Source organism: Sceloporus occidentalis, unplaced genomic scaffold (assembly GCF_023333645.1).
Source record: "Sceloporus occidentalis isolate IW3139 unplaced genomic scaffold, rSceOcc1.0.p SCAF_1, whole genome shotgun sequence".
Classification (NCBI taxonomy): domain Eukaryota; kingdom Metazoa; phylum Chordata; class Lepidosauria; order Squamata; family Phrynosomatidae; genus Sceloporus; species Sceloporus occidentalis.
In genome coordinates, this window is record NW_028316981.1 from 261,146,877 (window position 1) to 261,161,583 (window position 14,707).

Here is a 14,707-nt window from a genome sequence, read left to right on the forward strand (position 1 = left end):
TGCCTGGCAAACCTTGCATGTGATGAGGGCGCCGCAGCTGGGGCGCACCCACCAGACAGGGTGCGTAACAGTGATGTCGCAGCTGTGCTGCTTCCAGACAGGGCGGCACAGCTGCGACGTCACCAGGCTAGCTCTAGTGCTTTGTGGCGTTGCAGCAGCGCTGCAAAAAGGAGTCGCTTCCAGTCACTCCTTTTTTGCTTTGCAGAAGCGCTGTGCAATTTGGTTGCTGTGGAGCTCCTGCAGAGAAAAGAGAGGTGCCAGGAAGGCACCTCTTTCTGGCAGTCTGTACCCCACCAGAATTCTCACATTCCATACTATTGAATACACTGGCTAGGGCTTCTGGGAGTTGCAGTCCATTAACATCTGGAGAGCCCTATAATTCGTAGACGTAAGTGCATATAGTTACTTTTCCAGTTAAGACTGTAATGCTTAAACCCTAGTGATATGTAAAGAACAATGGTTATTAAGCAAAAACTACTGTGATTCAGTTTGGGATGCCTTGTAAATCAGCCTTCAGTCTCAGTTCCATAACAGTTGTTCACTAGATTTACTAATATAGAGTATGCCACTGTTGTTTGGAACAGAAGAACGGTATTAGAAACAGCTGTTTCTCCTTCAGAGTCTTCAATATGTATTAAAGCAACCATGCATGGGACTGTTGTCTATAACTTCTTAGATGGGTAAGAAGTAGACAAGCCAGGAAGTGGAATGGAAATGCTAGGCCAAGGGAATAGAGGCAATTGAAAATCCTTCTCCCTTGATAACTAAAACAGGGGAAGAAAATATCCCAGTGTAGTGCTGCACGAGTGATATTATATTTGTCTCTAGAGTCTTCACTGGTTACCACTAAGCTCATACTGTGGCGATCTCTTTTTCCCATTGTAACTACCTCTTTGGGGGGAATACATTCTCTGAAGGTGCATTTTTGTAAGTCACCACAATCCTTCTCAGTCTGGCTTGAGTAATCATGAATGAGTCTAACAACCCAACGGTCATGAACAGAAGAGTTTCTACAGATGAAAGAAAAAATGCCAATGGCATTTTTATTTGTTTAAAATATGCAGTGGATTAAAATAGCAGCGGATCTATATTGTTTAATTTTTGTATGAAAACAACAAGAAAGGACTTTTTTTAGAGACAAATCTTTTAGTAGGTTGTGGTGTTTGTAATTTTATTCACTGGGTTGTTGTTGTTTTTAATCCAAATGATGTTTCTGTAGTCCCACACTATTTTCTGACAATTCCTGCATTAGGTGCAACATTTCATTCCCATAGTATTTATTGATTAGACCCCAGAAGAGTGGAACTAGTGGACATAGTGGAAACAACAAACACCCAAACCCAAAGTGCTATGGCATAAGAACTCACATATCTTTAGAATAAATCATCTGGAAGAGCCCCAAAACTGATAATTACGAGAATATTTTTTCAGTTATTGACTGCTTTTTAAAAGTGTAGGGGATCCTTCGTATAATGTTCTTTATATGTATGTTACCCGGTAGAACTCTTACTCAACCAAGTTCTCCCCTCTGCTAGTGCTAGGCTCCTTTTATTATTTTGCAGGCATGGTGGGCAGAACTTGTGTTTTGCTTCCATGCTGAGTCACTCATTTTTACAACAAAAAGCCATGGGAAAATCTGAACACCCTGGAACTATCAAATTAATAGATCTTTATTGATGTTGATCAAGAAAGGAATAGGTCATTATTTTCCCCCTTTCTTTGGAGCAAAGGAAGGAAAACCACTTTCCTCCTAATTTTGAAACTAAAAATGAGAAGAACCCCCTTTCTTTAAATTATAATTGGCAGCTCTATTCCCAATCTCCATTGTGGTTTACATCACTGTTTTTACTGCCTTCTCCCATCTCACTTTCCCAGTATTAAAAGGAAATAAAGAGACATTATAGGAAATAGCAGACATGACTTAGAAGGCTTGTATAATCTCTGCCAAAATTAATTTTGATAACTGTTTAGAGGGGAGAAATACACAATGCTTTGTTTCCTCCATAGTATCTGTAGCATTAACCAAATCATTAATGCCAGATATGTACTGTAAACCAATGTGATCAAATACATCATGATGTAACATAAAATTTAGGATCACATATTTCAAAAGATTATGCGTGTGTGTCCTTCTCATTCAAACATATTTGTGACATTCCAAAGTCATTAAAGCTTGGGAATGAGCACCTGGAGATTTTCTTCTCTGTTTAATGAAATACAGAAAGAAACATGTCACACAGCATTAGTAATACAGCAGTAGTTAGCACAGGTGAAGGAGTTCTGTGAACCCAACTGATTCCTTTAACTAGGAGCCCAGTGACAGATAGTTCACTTTTGCTCCTCATTGCTGCTTCCTGCCATGGAAACATCAGAGCTGAATCTAATGAGCTTCCCCTCCTGTAATCTCCACATCTTTCTCAGATGAATTGTAGTGTTCAATTACATCCCTGCTAGAAGAAATCTCAGTATGGTCCATACAGAGTTGTCAAGATTCTTTAATTCATTCTTAACTTTGAAAAGAGGATTTCATCTAGCCTTCTCCTATCTGGGGTCCTTTCACATGTCAAAACGGCAGTACCATGATTCCATTTTAACTGCCATATGGAATTCTTGGATTTGGGTTTGGTTTGGGATTTAAGGTTTGAGTATTTAGAATTTCTGCCAGAGTTCCAATGCCTCAACAAGCTGAAAGTCCTGACACAGGAGTGACATTTCACACCTGAGGACTAATGGGGCTGTGGTACAATTGGGAGCTTATTGACTGGTTTTCCCCATCAGTGAAAAAGGACATCCTAACCACACTTCAAAGACAATCAACTAGCTGTGGCAACAAGCTGGATGGAAGGAATGTATGCTTTGTACCACAGGTCAGCACCTTATAAAATTCAAATGTATTTTTAAAAATCTTGTTACTTTTGAAAAGCAAGGAAGCACAGAGTCACCAATCAAAACTGTAACTATAATATTAGCTAGCAATTTAGGCACTGGGATCATAACTGATTGCTTGTTCAAAGTAACTTTCAAACCTCTGAGAACAGAATTAGAATGCATTTCTAGAAATGCAATATTCTCTCAGTGCAGTACTATGAAAACACCAATTCAGTTGTTAAGAAAAAAGCATAAGTCATTCAAACTTCATATCAGAAAAGAAAGGGCTGATGAAGTACATGCCAAATTTTAGCCCACACTTATATCTCTCCTCCAGCACAACGTTGGCCTAAATCCAATTGTTTGTCCCAACTAAAGTAAACTCATTGAATTAATGGAATTTACACAAGCACTGACAAACCAGTCTGCAATTGATTCAATAAATCTGCAAAATGAGTTTTTTTGGACAGGGACTAACAGCTGGATTTAAGCCAAGGCTAACCACAAGCCAAGAGGGTATGGCAGTTATAATGAATAAATATTTATGTAGTTCTGCATATGGATGCCTAACAAACATCCTTCAGAAGCTGCAATCTAAACGTGTTTGAGATCATATTTCAGATATATCTAGGGTTCAAATTCTCACTCATCCATGAGGCTCACTGTGATTTGGGGTCCATATATTTTCTTTTTTTCTATTTGCAAGTTTGTTGTGAAGTTAAAAGGGGGTCCTTGAGCCTCTTGGAAGAAAAGCAGATAATAATGTAACGAATAAACAATTAAATATTGTACGCTTGTGCTTTTACCATGTCTTATCAGAAGCTGTTTTCAAACAGTGAGCAACTTGAGGTTCCAATAATGAAAGTGTATTTGTTTTGACTCACACTGTAGAAGACTGCAGGAGTCATGCTGGGGGGGGGGGGATAACAATATATATAACAATATATATTGAAAGAAACACTATGTTTCAGGGCTTCTAAGGTATCCCATAATTGTTAGAATGAGCATTGTGACAATTTTTTCTGTAGGAGAAGTGGCAGGGTGGAGGAAGAGATGAAAGCTACAGTTATCCTTTACAGTCTCTGTAGCAGTATATGGAAGAAAACTTAGAAACCTTCTGTAAGGGTATGTACCTCCCTGGAAATGTTTTGACATTTTGCACTTCCTGAGACAAGACTCTCTTAGCTCTTTATGCAATAATTTAAGAGCTTGAGTAGTTTTCCTTTTCCGATATTTGGTTAATGTGCACACTCTAGTGGCACACTGATGTATTTCTAGCTGCTACACTCCACTGTAGTGATTCTAGCTATTCAGAAATATTGGTGTAGTATTACTCATATTTCATACATGAAGCTAGTTAGGTTTTAATGAAACAGTATGCTTGTACATTAGGTGAACTCATTAATAATGGACATATTTAAGTGGATACATTAGCAACTGAAATAGCTGGTGATTATAGCAAGCAAGATTGTGCTTTAGTAAGAACTACATCTTAATGAAGATCATCAACTGCACTCCTATGCAACATATTTACTTGTTTGTAAAAAGAAGGACTTACTGAGGCCCTTGTGATTGTGTATTACTTCTGCTTTGCTATTTGAATCTAACTCCATCCTCAGCTGTTGTTGCTGCAGCTGGAGTTGTCATATCCTAAAGGTAAGATGGAAAGAATGAAGAGATAAGAAGGAAGGAATGGTGTCCACACCAACTTATTCAAGCATCAAATGCTATGAGCAGCTGTGGCAGACTCCTGAAATCCCAGCTGTTGCCTTCTGTTGGAGGGCAGAGCTGTGTATGTCCTAAGCTCCCAAACAGATCCTCCAACTCAGATAGGGTAACAAACATTATTCAGTCACCAGTATTTAAGGAAGTTTCATCTTTCACTCCAGTAAGCTTCTGTATGTGGACTGGGGAGGAAAAGGGAGAAACAAAAAACTGGGGAGCAAAAAACAGAATCCACAGGAAAAACCACAGGTGAGTCTCAAAATGCTCAATAGTTGGCTGCTATATTTTAGAAAATGTCCAATGCGTTTTGGCCTATACTATATTTACATATATGTGGACTCCCTCAGGGAGGGAGAAATTTTTAAAGCTGAGAATCTCATTCCATTCACTGGGTAAACAGACTGGAAAGGAAGAGTTATCTTGTCCTTCACCTCATGTGCAGAACATTTTGGGCTGATGGTATCATGTTGGGACTTCAGTTTCAGTTACTCCAGATAAGACTCAATTACCCATGGATTTTTATCTTGAAGTCTTGTGCATTTCACAGGATGTCCTACAATGTTTTTATGTGTATTGTTCACATAGAACACTGGTCATAAAGCTATGTAGTAGCTCAAAAAGGCATAGCTTATGCTACCTGGATTATCTTTTCTATAATCAAAAGTTCAAGATAGATTTTAGGAAAGGGACCGAAGAGGAAAGGAACAGAAAGAAAGAACAATATCAGATAATTTTGAACAACATCAAATAAGAAATGTCTATTCCAAAGTAGCCTGCACTTATCTACATTTGATAAGGTGACATTTTGGGTTGTGCTTCTCACAATCACAGCACAGAGGATTACAAAGGAAAAGGCAGCTATGTTCCAGTTGACTTGAAACAAATGAATATAATCAGCAATAAAAGGGATTCTTAAAGAACAGGTGCTCTACCTGAGATTCCTGTTGGCTGCTCCACAATGCAGTATTTGGCAATTGTAATTTGCTATTTATTATAATCACTGTTTAGTACTTCTCAGTAACTTCTACAAACATCAGTGGTAATCAGTACTCCTTTGTAGTAGACAAATATGCAATCTTGCCAGGAATCTGGTTAGAGCCAAAAGAGACCCAGCTGTTTTGAAAACATTAAAACCAGAGCTTGGAAAAGTTATTTGTTTGGGGTGTAAGTCCCAGAACCCACCAGCCAACATGGCTACTGGGAACTGTTGTTCAAAAAAGTAATTTTTTTTCCAAGCTCTGGTCATGAACAGCACCACATTAAGGGTGACTTCCAAGGGAAGGTGCTGGGTTATCCATACATTCCTGTTTTCAGAGCCAGATTAAAGTGGGAATCTTTGCTTGACTGTGTTCTAAAAATCAAAGTTTCTTGTCTGTCAAAAATCTCAAATATCATTTTAAAAATCTGATGCCCAATAGAATGCAAGGAAGATTCACTCCTCTGGTGTGTCTAGTTCCCATGGGTCAGTGCTATGGAATTCTGGGATTTGTATTTTGAGAACTCCGGTGCACCACCAAACAACAAGTCCCAGAATTCCATAGGTTTGAGCCATGCAAGTTAAAGTGGTGCCAAACTGCTTTATTTCTGCAGTGTGGCAGGAGCATAGAGGTACATTTCATACTAGTTTAAAATAAGCCAGCCCTAGGAGTTGGTTTTAAAAGACTCTGATGATACCAGGACTAACAAAAATATTCTGCAATTATCAAAACATTATAAGGATCTGCAAAATAAAATCAGAATAGACAGGAACAAAACCAGAGACTTTTGGGATTTTCCCATCAATGCACGAGACCTTTGTTGCCTTTTGCCAGTGATCAACTCATGGCAACTCTGTGAAAAAGAGACCTTCAAGAGCTTCCACGCATTAACTCCCATGCTCAGATCTTGCAAACTCAATGTTGTGGCTTCTTTGATGGAATCTTTCCATCTGCAATATAGTCTTCCTCTTTTCCTTTGGAGGTTTCAAGACCTTTTCACATTATACAATTATAGAACTACAATTTCCTTGGCAACATTCCATGTAATCCTGATGTTTGTAGTTTGATGAGGCACTAGCGATCTCTAGCTAATAATTCCCTACTCTGCAAATTCAATAGATGTTGTCATGACAGTTTAAGTACAATCATAACACTAGAACTGGAAGACCCCCAGGGCTTTCTGCTCCAAGCAGCAGGATCGCTCTGTTGGGCATTTATATCTGAGGGCCTGAAATCCTGAGAGTCAGCATATTGAACTGTATGGATTTTAGGACTGTGCAAACCTCCTTTCAACAAATCTTGCCCAAAGAACCCATGATAGGTTGACTTAGCGTTGCCATAAGAACAACAATAATAACAATACTAGAGTTGGTACAAAAAAATGGGGGGGGGGGAGACAGCAAATATGAATGCCCATCAGATAGATATTTTCCAGTTCTAATTTTCAACTTGATTGCATTTTGAAACTAATTCTATATGCAGGATTAGCACATAGTTAACTACAGATTTGTTGTTGTTAATTGCTCTCAAGTCGACTTCAATTCATGGTGACCCTATGGATGAGATATCTTCAAGACCCCTGTCCCCTACCAGTCTGCTCAAGTCCTGCAGGCTCAGGCCTGTGGTTTCTTTGATTGAGTGTAACCATCTGGTATGTCATCTTTCTCTCCTTCTACTGCCTTCCACTTTTCCTTGCATCATTGTCCTTTCTAATGATTCACTTTTTCTCATGATGTGGCCAAAGTATGAGAGCCTCAGTTTAGTCATCTATGGCCCGGTACAGACGGGCCCCAAAGGACGCCCTTGTCACATGCGAGGGGCACCCCGCCCACACTCCCTTTGCCCCTTGCACGTGATGAGGGCATCCTCGCTGCACAGCGCCGAATAGACGGCGTGGGTAGTGATGATGTCACTGCCGCGTGGCCTCCAAATGGAGCTGCGCAGCAGCGACATGCTTGCACCACTGCCAGCTATTTGCAGAGGTGCAAAAAGGAGCCACTTTTTAGCGGTCCTTTTTTTGTGTAGCCGCGCCGTGCAATTTGATTGCTGCAGTGTGGCTACGCAGCAAAGAGAGGCAGCTCCGGGCCGCCTGTTCCTGGTGCTCTGTACCGCACCATAACTGCCAGAGAGAGTTCAGGCCTGGTCTGTCCTAGAACCCATTTGTTTGTCTTCTTGGCCATCTATTCTCAGTACTTTTCTCCAGTGTTCCATCTCAATTGAGTTTATTTTCTTCTTTCCTTTTTCACTATCCAGCTCTCACATCAATACATGGTGATGTGAAATACATTTTCTTGGATGATCCACACTTTAGTGTTCAGAATTATGTCTTTACATTTTATGATTCTGTCCAGTTCTTTCATAGGTGCTCTTCCCAATTCTAATCTGATTTCTTGACTGTAGTCTGCACTCTGGTCAATATTTGAACCAAGGCATGGGGACACTTTGGCTATTTCAGTTTTCTCATTATCTAGGATGAATTCTTGTATCTCTTCTGTGATCATTATTTTTGTTTTGTTTTATGTTCAGCATTCATTCAACCTTGGCACTTCATTCCTTGACCTTCTTTGTTTGTTTTTGCTAGTAGTATTGTGTCACCTGCATAGCTTAGGTTGTTAATGTTCCTTCCTCCTATCTTCCCATCTTCACTCCTCCTGACTCTGGTTCCAAGCCTGCTCTGTGTATGATATTTTCTGCATGAAGAAATAAAGGTATAAGTTTCCCTTTTGACAAGATTGTCTAGATTGGCAGAAGCTGGGACTAGTGATGGGAGCTCATTCTGTCACATGATATTTGGGCCTCGAACTGCTGACCTGCTGATCATGCAATTGTCAGAGTCAGCTAAGACACTGTGTCTATACACACACACAGAGAGGTTAAATATATAGGGTAATAGTATCCATCTTTGCCTGCCCCCTTTGCAGAATGGGAACCATTCAATTTCTCCATATTCTATTTTATGTCAGCCTCCTGTCATGAGTACAGGTTTCTCATCAGAAGAATCAGATGCGGTGGCAGTCCCATTGTTCTAAATGTAAGCCATAGATTTTTATGATCTATGCAGTCAAAGGCATTGCTGTAGTCAATAAAGCACATGCAGATTTTCTTCTGGAATTCACTGGTGCACTTCTGACAAAAATGGATCCACCAATTATTATTTTTCTTTTCCCAACCTTCAGTTTTCTATGATTTCCATTTTAGTGGCCAAACCTATAGATTTATGCATGTTAAGCATAGATCTATACACTATGACAACAGAATGGAAGTGGTCCATTTGTTTGCCCCCTTTCTCTCTGTTCACACATGTTCAATAAAGGATTCTGGAGATAGCAGCTCTTTACTTTGCCTGTAGTGGGTAGGCACACACAGCTAAAGTGCAGAATCCCATTCTTTCTCAACCCAAACATTTATTGCATTGTTCATTGAAGACAAGCTGCTGCAGCACAACAGTGAAAGTCTGTGTTTCCCCAGTCCTCTTCCACTATTGACCCACTGATGAAACTGCTTTTAAAAAGTCAAACTAGACAAGGGCAAACAGAAGAAAAGAGCTGGGAGTACTAAGCAGACTTTGTAAAAAGGAATTTCATTGCTAGGCACATTGGCCTGTTACAGACCGCCAAAATAAAGCTGCTTCGGGTCTCTTTGGAGGTATGCTGTTTAAATGATGGATGCATCCTAAGAATCCGGAAGCTGCACCAAAGCTGCACTCCAGTGCTTAGGAATGGAGTGTGGCTTTGGCACGACCTCCGGACTCTTAGGACCCATGCATCATTTAAATAGCATACCTCCAAAGAGACCTGAAGCAGCTTTATTTTGGCAATCTGTAACAGGCCTTAGTTAACTGAACTATATGCCATACTGTAGCTGCTAGGTAGTAAATCCACAAGATGACATGGTTTTTGCTTAATTTGAAACAATTGTCTCAAGAGTTTTCAAATTCTCCTGACACATTTTCTCCATTAATATTGTAGATCCTTCTGATTTGAAAGGCACAGCCAACTGGTTCTGATGCTTAGTAGTTAAGTATTGCCAGAAGCTTAGTACAGTAGTTAAGGCAGCAAGGTAGCCCAAGTTTAAGGAATGGGGTCATCATCAATAACAGCATTGATTTTGTAAGTCTTTTGGATACATGTTATCACACATTTCCTCAGCAGTTGATAAAATGACTGTCTCTGCCTTGTGCTACTTTCACAGGTGATTAAACAGAACAGTAGTTGTGATGATTTGTAATTTGTATGTGTTTGTGCACAGCTGAAAAAGTAAAACACTGAAATTTATGAACTGTGAAGTAAAACCACTTGTCTAAGGCCTACTAAGATTTTTTCTTTGCCCTGCCTTTGCAAATATAGCCTAATGGGACAATTTCCAGAGATTTATTTTCTCTCATCAGACTCCACTGTGATTTCGGTTGCTATAGAAGATTTGCACATACAAATCTAAGTGTGCACTGGACTGCACTCATAATTTCTTTTAGGATGCAATGACACAAATTAGTCAGAACTTGGCAGCATCATGGTATGACTTCACAGATAAGTTTCTATAAGACTTCTCTTTCAATTAATAATATGTAAAGTTCAAGAGCTCTCTAAAAAACTTGTGTTTAACATGTCCATGTCATTTTTTTTAAACAATCAGGTCACAGATTTAAGGCAGATTTGATTCCCGCACTGAATGAAGCATAATTAACCTTTTTGGGTTTGTTATTATTGGGTGCCTTCAAGTCATTTCTGAGGTATGGTGACCCTGAGGCAAATTTATCGTGAGGTTTTCTTGGCACGTTTGTTCAGAGGGGATTTGCCATTGCCATCCTTTGAGGCTGAGGGATTATGATTTGTCCAAGGTCACCCAGTGGGTTTCATGGCCAAGATGGGATTTGAACTCTGTTCTCCAGAGTCAGTCCAATGCTCAAACTACTACATTACACTAGCTCATCAGTCCACAGATCTTTAAACAGCATAATCCTGAGTGTGTCTATTCAAAAGTAGATCCCACTGAGCTCAGTAGAGCTGATCTCCAGAAAACTGAGGCCTAATTCCCACTTACCTTATAGTCCGGTTCCAGATCCGAATTCTTCATTCAGTTCTGGTCCTGGTGTGGTTCCCACTATGTTTGTGTGGGGTTCTATCACAGCAGAGGAGGTTGCAAAGAGGGACGCTGGGAAGGAGGTTGCATGAGCAACACTGGCTCTTTGGCTTAGAAATGAAGATGAGCACTACCACCTATAGTCAGTTACGAATAGACATTCATGTCAAGGGATTGCCTTTACCTTTACCACTTTGAACAAAGCATAAGGAAGAGTAAGTTACCTTTGTTCTTGCTAGTTACCTTTGTTATCAGTGTCGTTTGATGAAAAAACAAGCCAGGGACAAGCCATCTTTCCAGGCTGGCATGTGATAGCAAGGGATCTTTTAAACAAGCCAGAATTTTTAAGGTAACAGAAAACTATAGATTCACGTTGTATTTTTGTAGCTTAGTAACAATCTGTTTTTTTACAAGACATGCAGATTTTGACAAACTACAGCATTGCTTGTTGGGATGTGAATGCTGCCTGTGGTTACAGTGCTTATTGTACATACATGTATTCTAACTTTTTTCAATATTCTGAAGGGTTTTAACTACTGAAACCTATTAAATTTCATAAGGTATCATGTCATAGATGTACAATGAAGTCAAGTTAACACTGCCAACCTGATGTTGCTTATTAGTCAATTCATATTTTATGATTATTATTTTTTTGCCATTTTGAATATTTTGAATATTGTAACAATCAGCATTGCATTACTGTCATAATGATACCTGTGAAGACAGCTGAAATCCTCCTGGAGGTGTTAAAGATCAGACACATTAGGGGCTACTGGCATAACACTGTCACCAGTGTTTTTTCTCAACAGTAATGAGGCAGGCAAGTACCTTCAACGAGAACGAAGCATTCCCTCTTTTAAAATGTTATTTCCAGTTACTGTATTCCACTTGGCTTCCACTAAAAGGCTTAAATGATTTAATATCATTTAATTATTTAATAAAGTAACCAACATATAAAAATAGCAGTGTGTGTGTGTGGGGGGGGGGGTGTCTTGTGGTTTTAAATATCATTAAGCATGGAAGGAGACAGTGATGAAGCAAACTTGTGAAACAATAATGTGTCTAAAGAGGAGAAATTGCCTTGAAGTAGTCTCAAAAGATTCTAGAGATGAATTAGTTTCAGGATTAGTTAAAGGCAAAAAAGTGAAAGCTGCTGACTCCTGTTTTTATAAATTATTATTCATAATTAATTTATATTAAATATTAACATTTTTAGTATTTTGCACTGATTTTAGTCCTTGCTACTAGCCATCTTGGAATTTTTTAAGATTGCTTGGCAGTTTATAAATATTTTTATGAATAAGGTGATGAACAGTTAGATAGTCAAACAGATGCGTATTATAAATGTGCTTGTTTTTGATCAATTTTCTTTCAGTATATTTCTAGAAACAAAGGAGTTCTGTATAATAATGGCATTACAAGCAGGCTTATACCTGTGGTTGTTGCTGTTGTTGGGTTCACAATAAAAGAAGCTGATTCAAGCCCCTTCAAAACCTTCAAGGTTGTAGGTCTCTGTGAAGTCAAAGGCTTCTAGAACATGGCCACATAGCTAGGGTTGCCATAAGTCAGGACCTCCAAATCGGGACAAATGTAGGACAACATTTTCAAATGGAGGACACAGTTTTAAGAAATGGAGGACACGCAAAAAAAAAATGATGATTTTTTTAAAAATGTTAATATAAATGCAGGTTTCTTAGCCATGATCCAAATGGAGGACATTTTGAAATTTGACCGAAGAGGACATGTCCTGGAAAAGGAGGAGGATGTCTGGTCACCTTGTCTCTGGTCCAAAATACACTGCAGAAATAAAACATAGCTGGACTGAAATGCCCAGAGTTCCTCACCAAAGCTGCATCCACACTGAGGAAAGAATCCAGTTCGAGAGTGACTTAACTGTCCTGGGTTAGTGCTGGGGAATGCTGGGAATTGTAGTACATTGTGGCCCCAGAGCTATCTCTGACAGGGAGTCCCATAACCCTCCAAATGTAGTTGAACTGCAGTGCCCTGAATTCCTCCCCAGGTGCATCCACACTGAGGAAATGGTCCAGTTTGAGACTGCTCAGTGCTGGGGAATCCTGGGAATTGTAGTCTATTGTGGCCTCAGAGCCATCTCTGACAGAGAAGTCTCAATGTCTCCCAAACACTCGCATTCCCAGGATCCCCTACCATTGAGTTAAAGCAGTCTCAAAGTGGGTTATTACTCCTGCAGTGTGTGAGAGAGATAGAAAGGCTAGGGACTGGATTCATTCATTAACTCACAAAAGGAGGATATCTGTGTCCAAAACACACTGCTTTGACTGCCAGGGCTCAGTGCTATGGAATCCTGGGAATTGTAGTTTATTATGGCACCAGAGCTCTCTGACAGAGAAGGCCAAATGCCTCACAGACACCAGAATTCCAGAGCATTGAGCCCTGGCAGTCAATGTTAGAAAAAATACACAGGGGCAAAATGAATATTGAAAATGGCCACGCACCTCCTCCTCCTCCTCCTCTTCCTCTTCCTCATCATCATCCTCGCCTCGGTGCCAAAGGAAATGGCCCTCTCCCCTCTGCTGCCTTGGGGACCAAACAGAGGAGGAGCTCCTATTCCTGAGTCTGGCAACAATTGTTGCCAACAAGCCTCGAAGATAATTCCCCAAACGTTTGGCCCAAAACTCACCAAATCCCCCCATATCTCACCAAATATTCAGTCAAAATCCCTGGAAAGTCCCTGTAATGTTAATATGGCAACAAAACGTAGCCCTAATTGAATAAAAATAATTGGAACTTATTTCAACTCTCAAAATTACCATTAAAACCAACCACCAAAATCACACCAAAGGCTCTGAAAAGTACCCATTTTGGTGTGAAAGTCACCAGATTAGCAACACAAACTGAGTCAAGGAGAAAACCGTGCAGGGACGCCCCCTAGTGGTGAAAAACCGGGAATGTCCCGCCGGCAGGAGAGTTATGGCAACCCTACACATAGCCCAAAAAACCCACAAAAACTATAATTGTAGGTCTTTCTTCTTTGCTACCATCACTTGTTCAGCTTTCCTTTTTCAGTAAAGGATTACAGATTGAATATTCTTTACCCAAAATCTGAAATCCTCCCAAATTGTCCACATGAGTGGCTGAAATAGCTTTCTGATGGTTCCAACATCATTAAAAACATGTCTAATATAATACAGGACCTTCAGGCTATCTGTATAAGATGTATACAAAACATACATTTTGCATTTAGACATGGATCTCATCTCCAAGATATTGCCTTGTATATGAAAATATTTTGAAATCCAAAATACTTCTGGTCCCAAGCATTTTGGATAAGGGAAATTCAACCTGTAGTGGCAAAAGCTATAGCAGCTTCTGGTTGGTATGGTGTGTTGTTGTTGTTGCTGTCCTGTGCCTCCAAGTCATTGTATCTCCCCATTGTACAGGGATGCAATTCTTTGCTAATTTTCTTCTCAAAGAAAGCAAAAAGTAATCTGAGCAATTTCCTTCCTGCTGCAAGGATATTTTCAAAAACTGCAGACTTTGCAAAAACTACAGATTTTTCCCACTCAGCAAAAGGCATGCTTTGACAAATGTCTCTCTTTGAGAAGAGAAGAGAAGTGCTACAAGGGCATGTGGAGGGGCATGGTGAAAGCTACTCCTGATCAGTTTTACTTCGCTTTTCTCTTGTGGTAAAGTCCCTAGTCTACTCATGAAGTGGTACCCAGGAACAACCTTTATAGCAACTGCATGAGTAGCCACAGAATTGCAAAACTTGTGGGTTTGGTGATGAGGTCATGAGTTCAGCTTTAACTATGGTTATTGAGGGACAAAGGCAGGAGGAAAGATGTTGCCTAAGGCCAGGGTTGGTGAATTATTATATGAATAGTGGAGGAAGTTTTGAAACCAGAAAGGAACTATTCAAGAGCATCTCATGAGGCTGAGGTGTTAACCAGTGTTATAATATATATAGGCGGGATACATACTGCCATTTAGTATGTATAGGATACATACTAGGGTTAGGAAGGGGCGGTGCTTCCGCACCCCCCTAACCCTAGTACGTATTCAATACGTACAAGATGGCG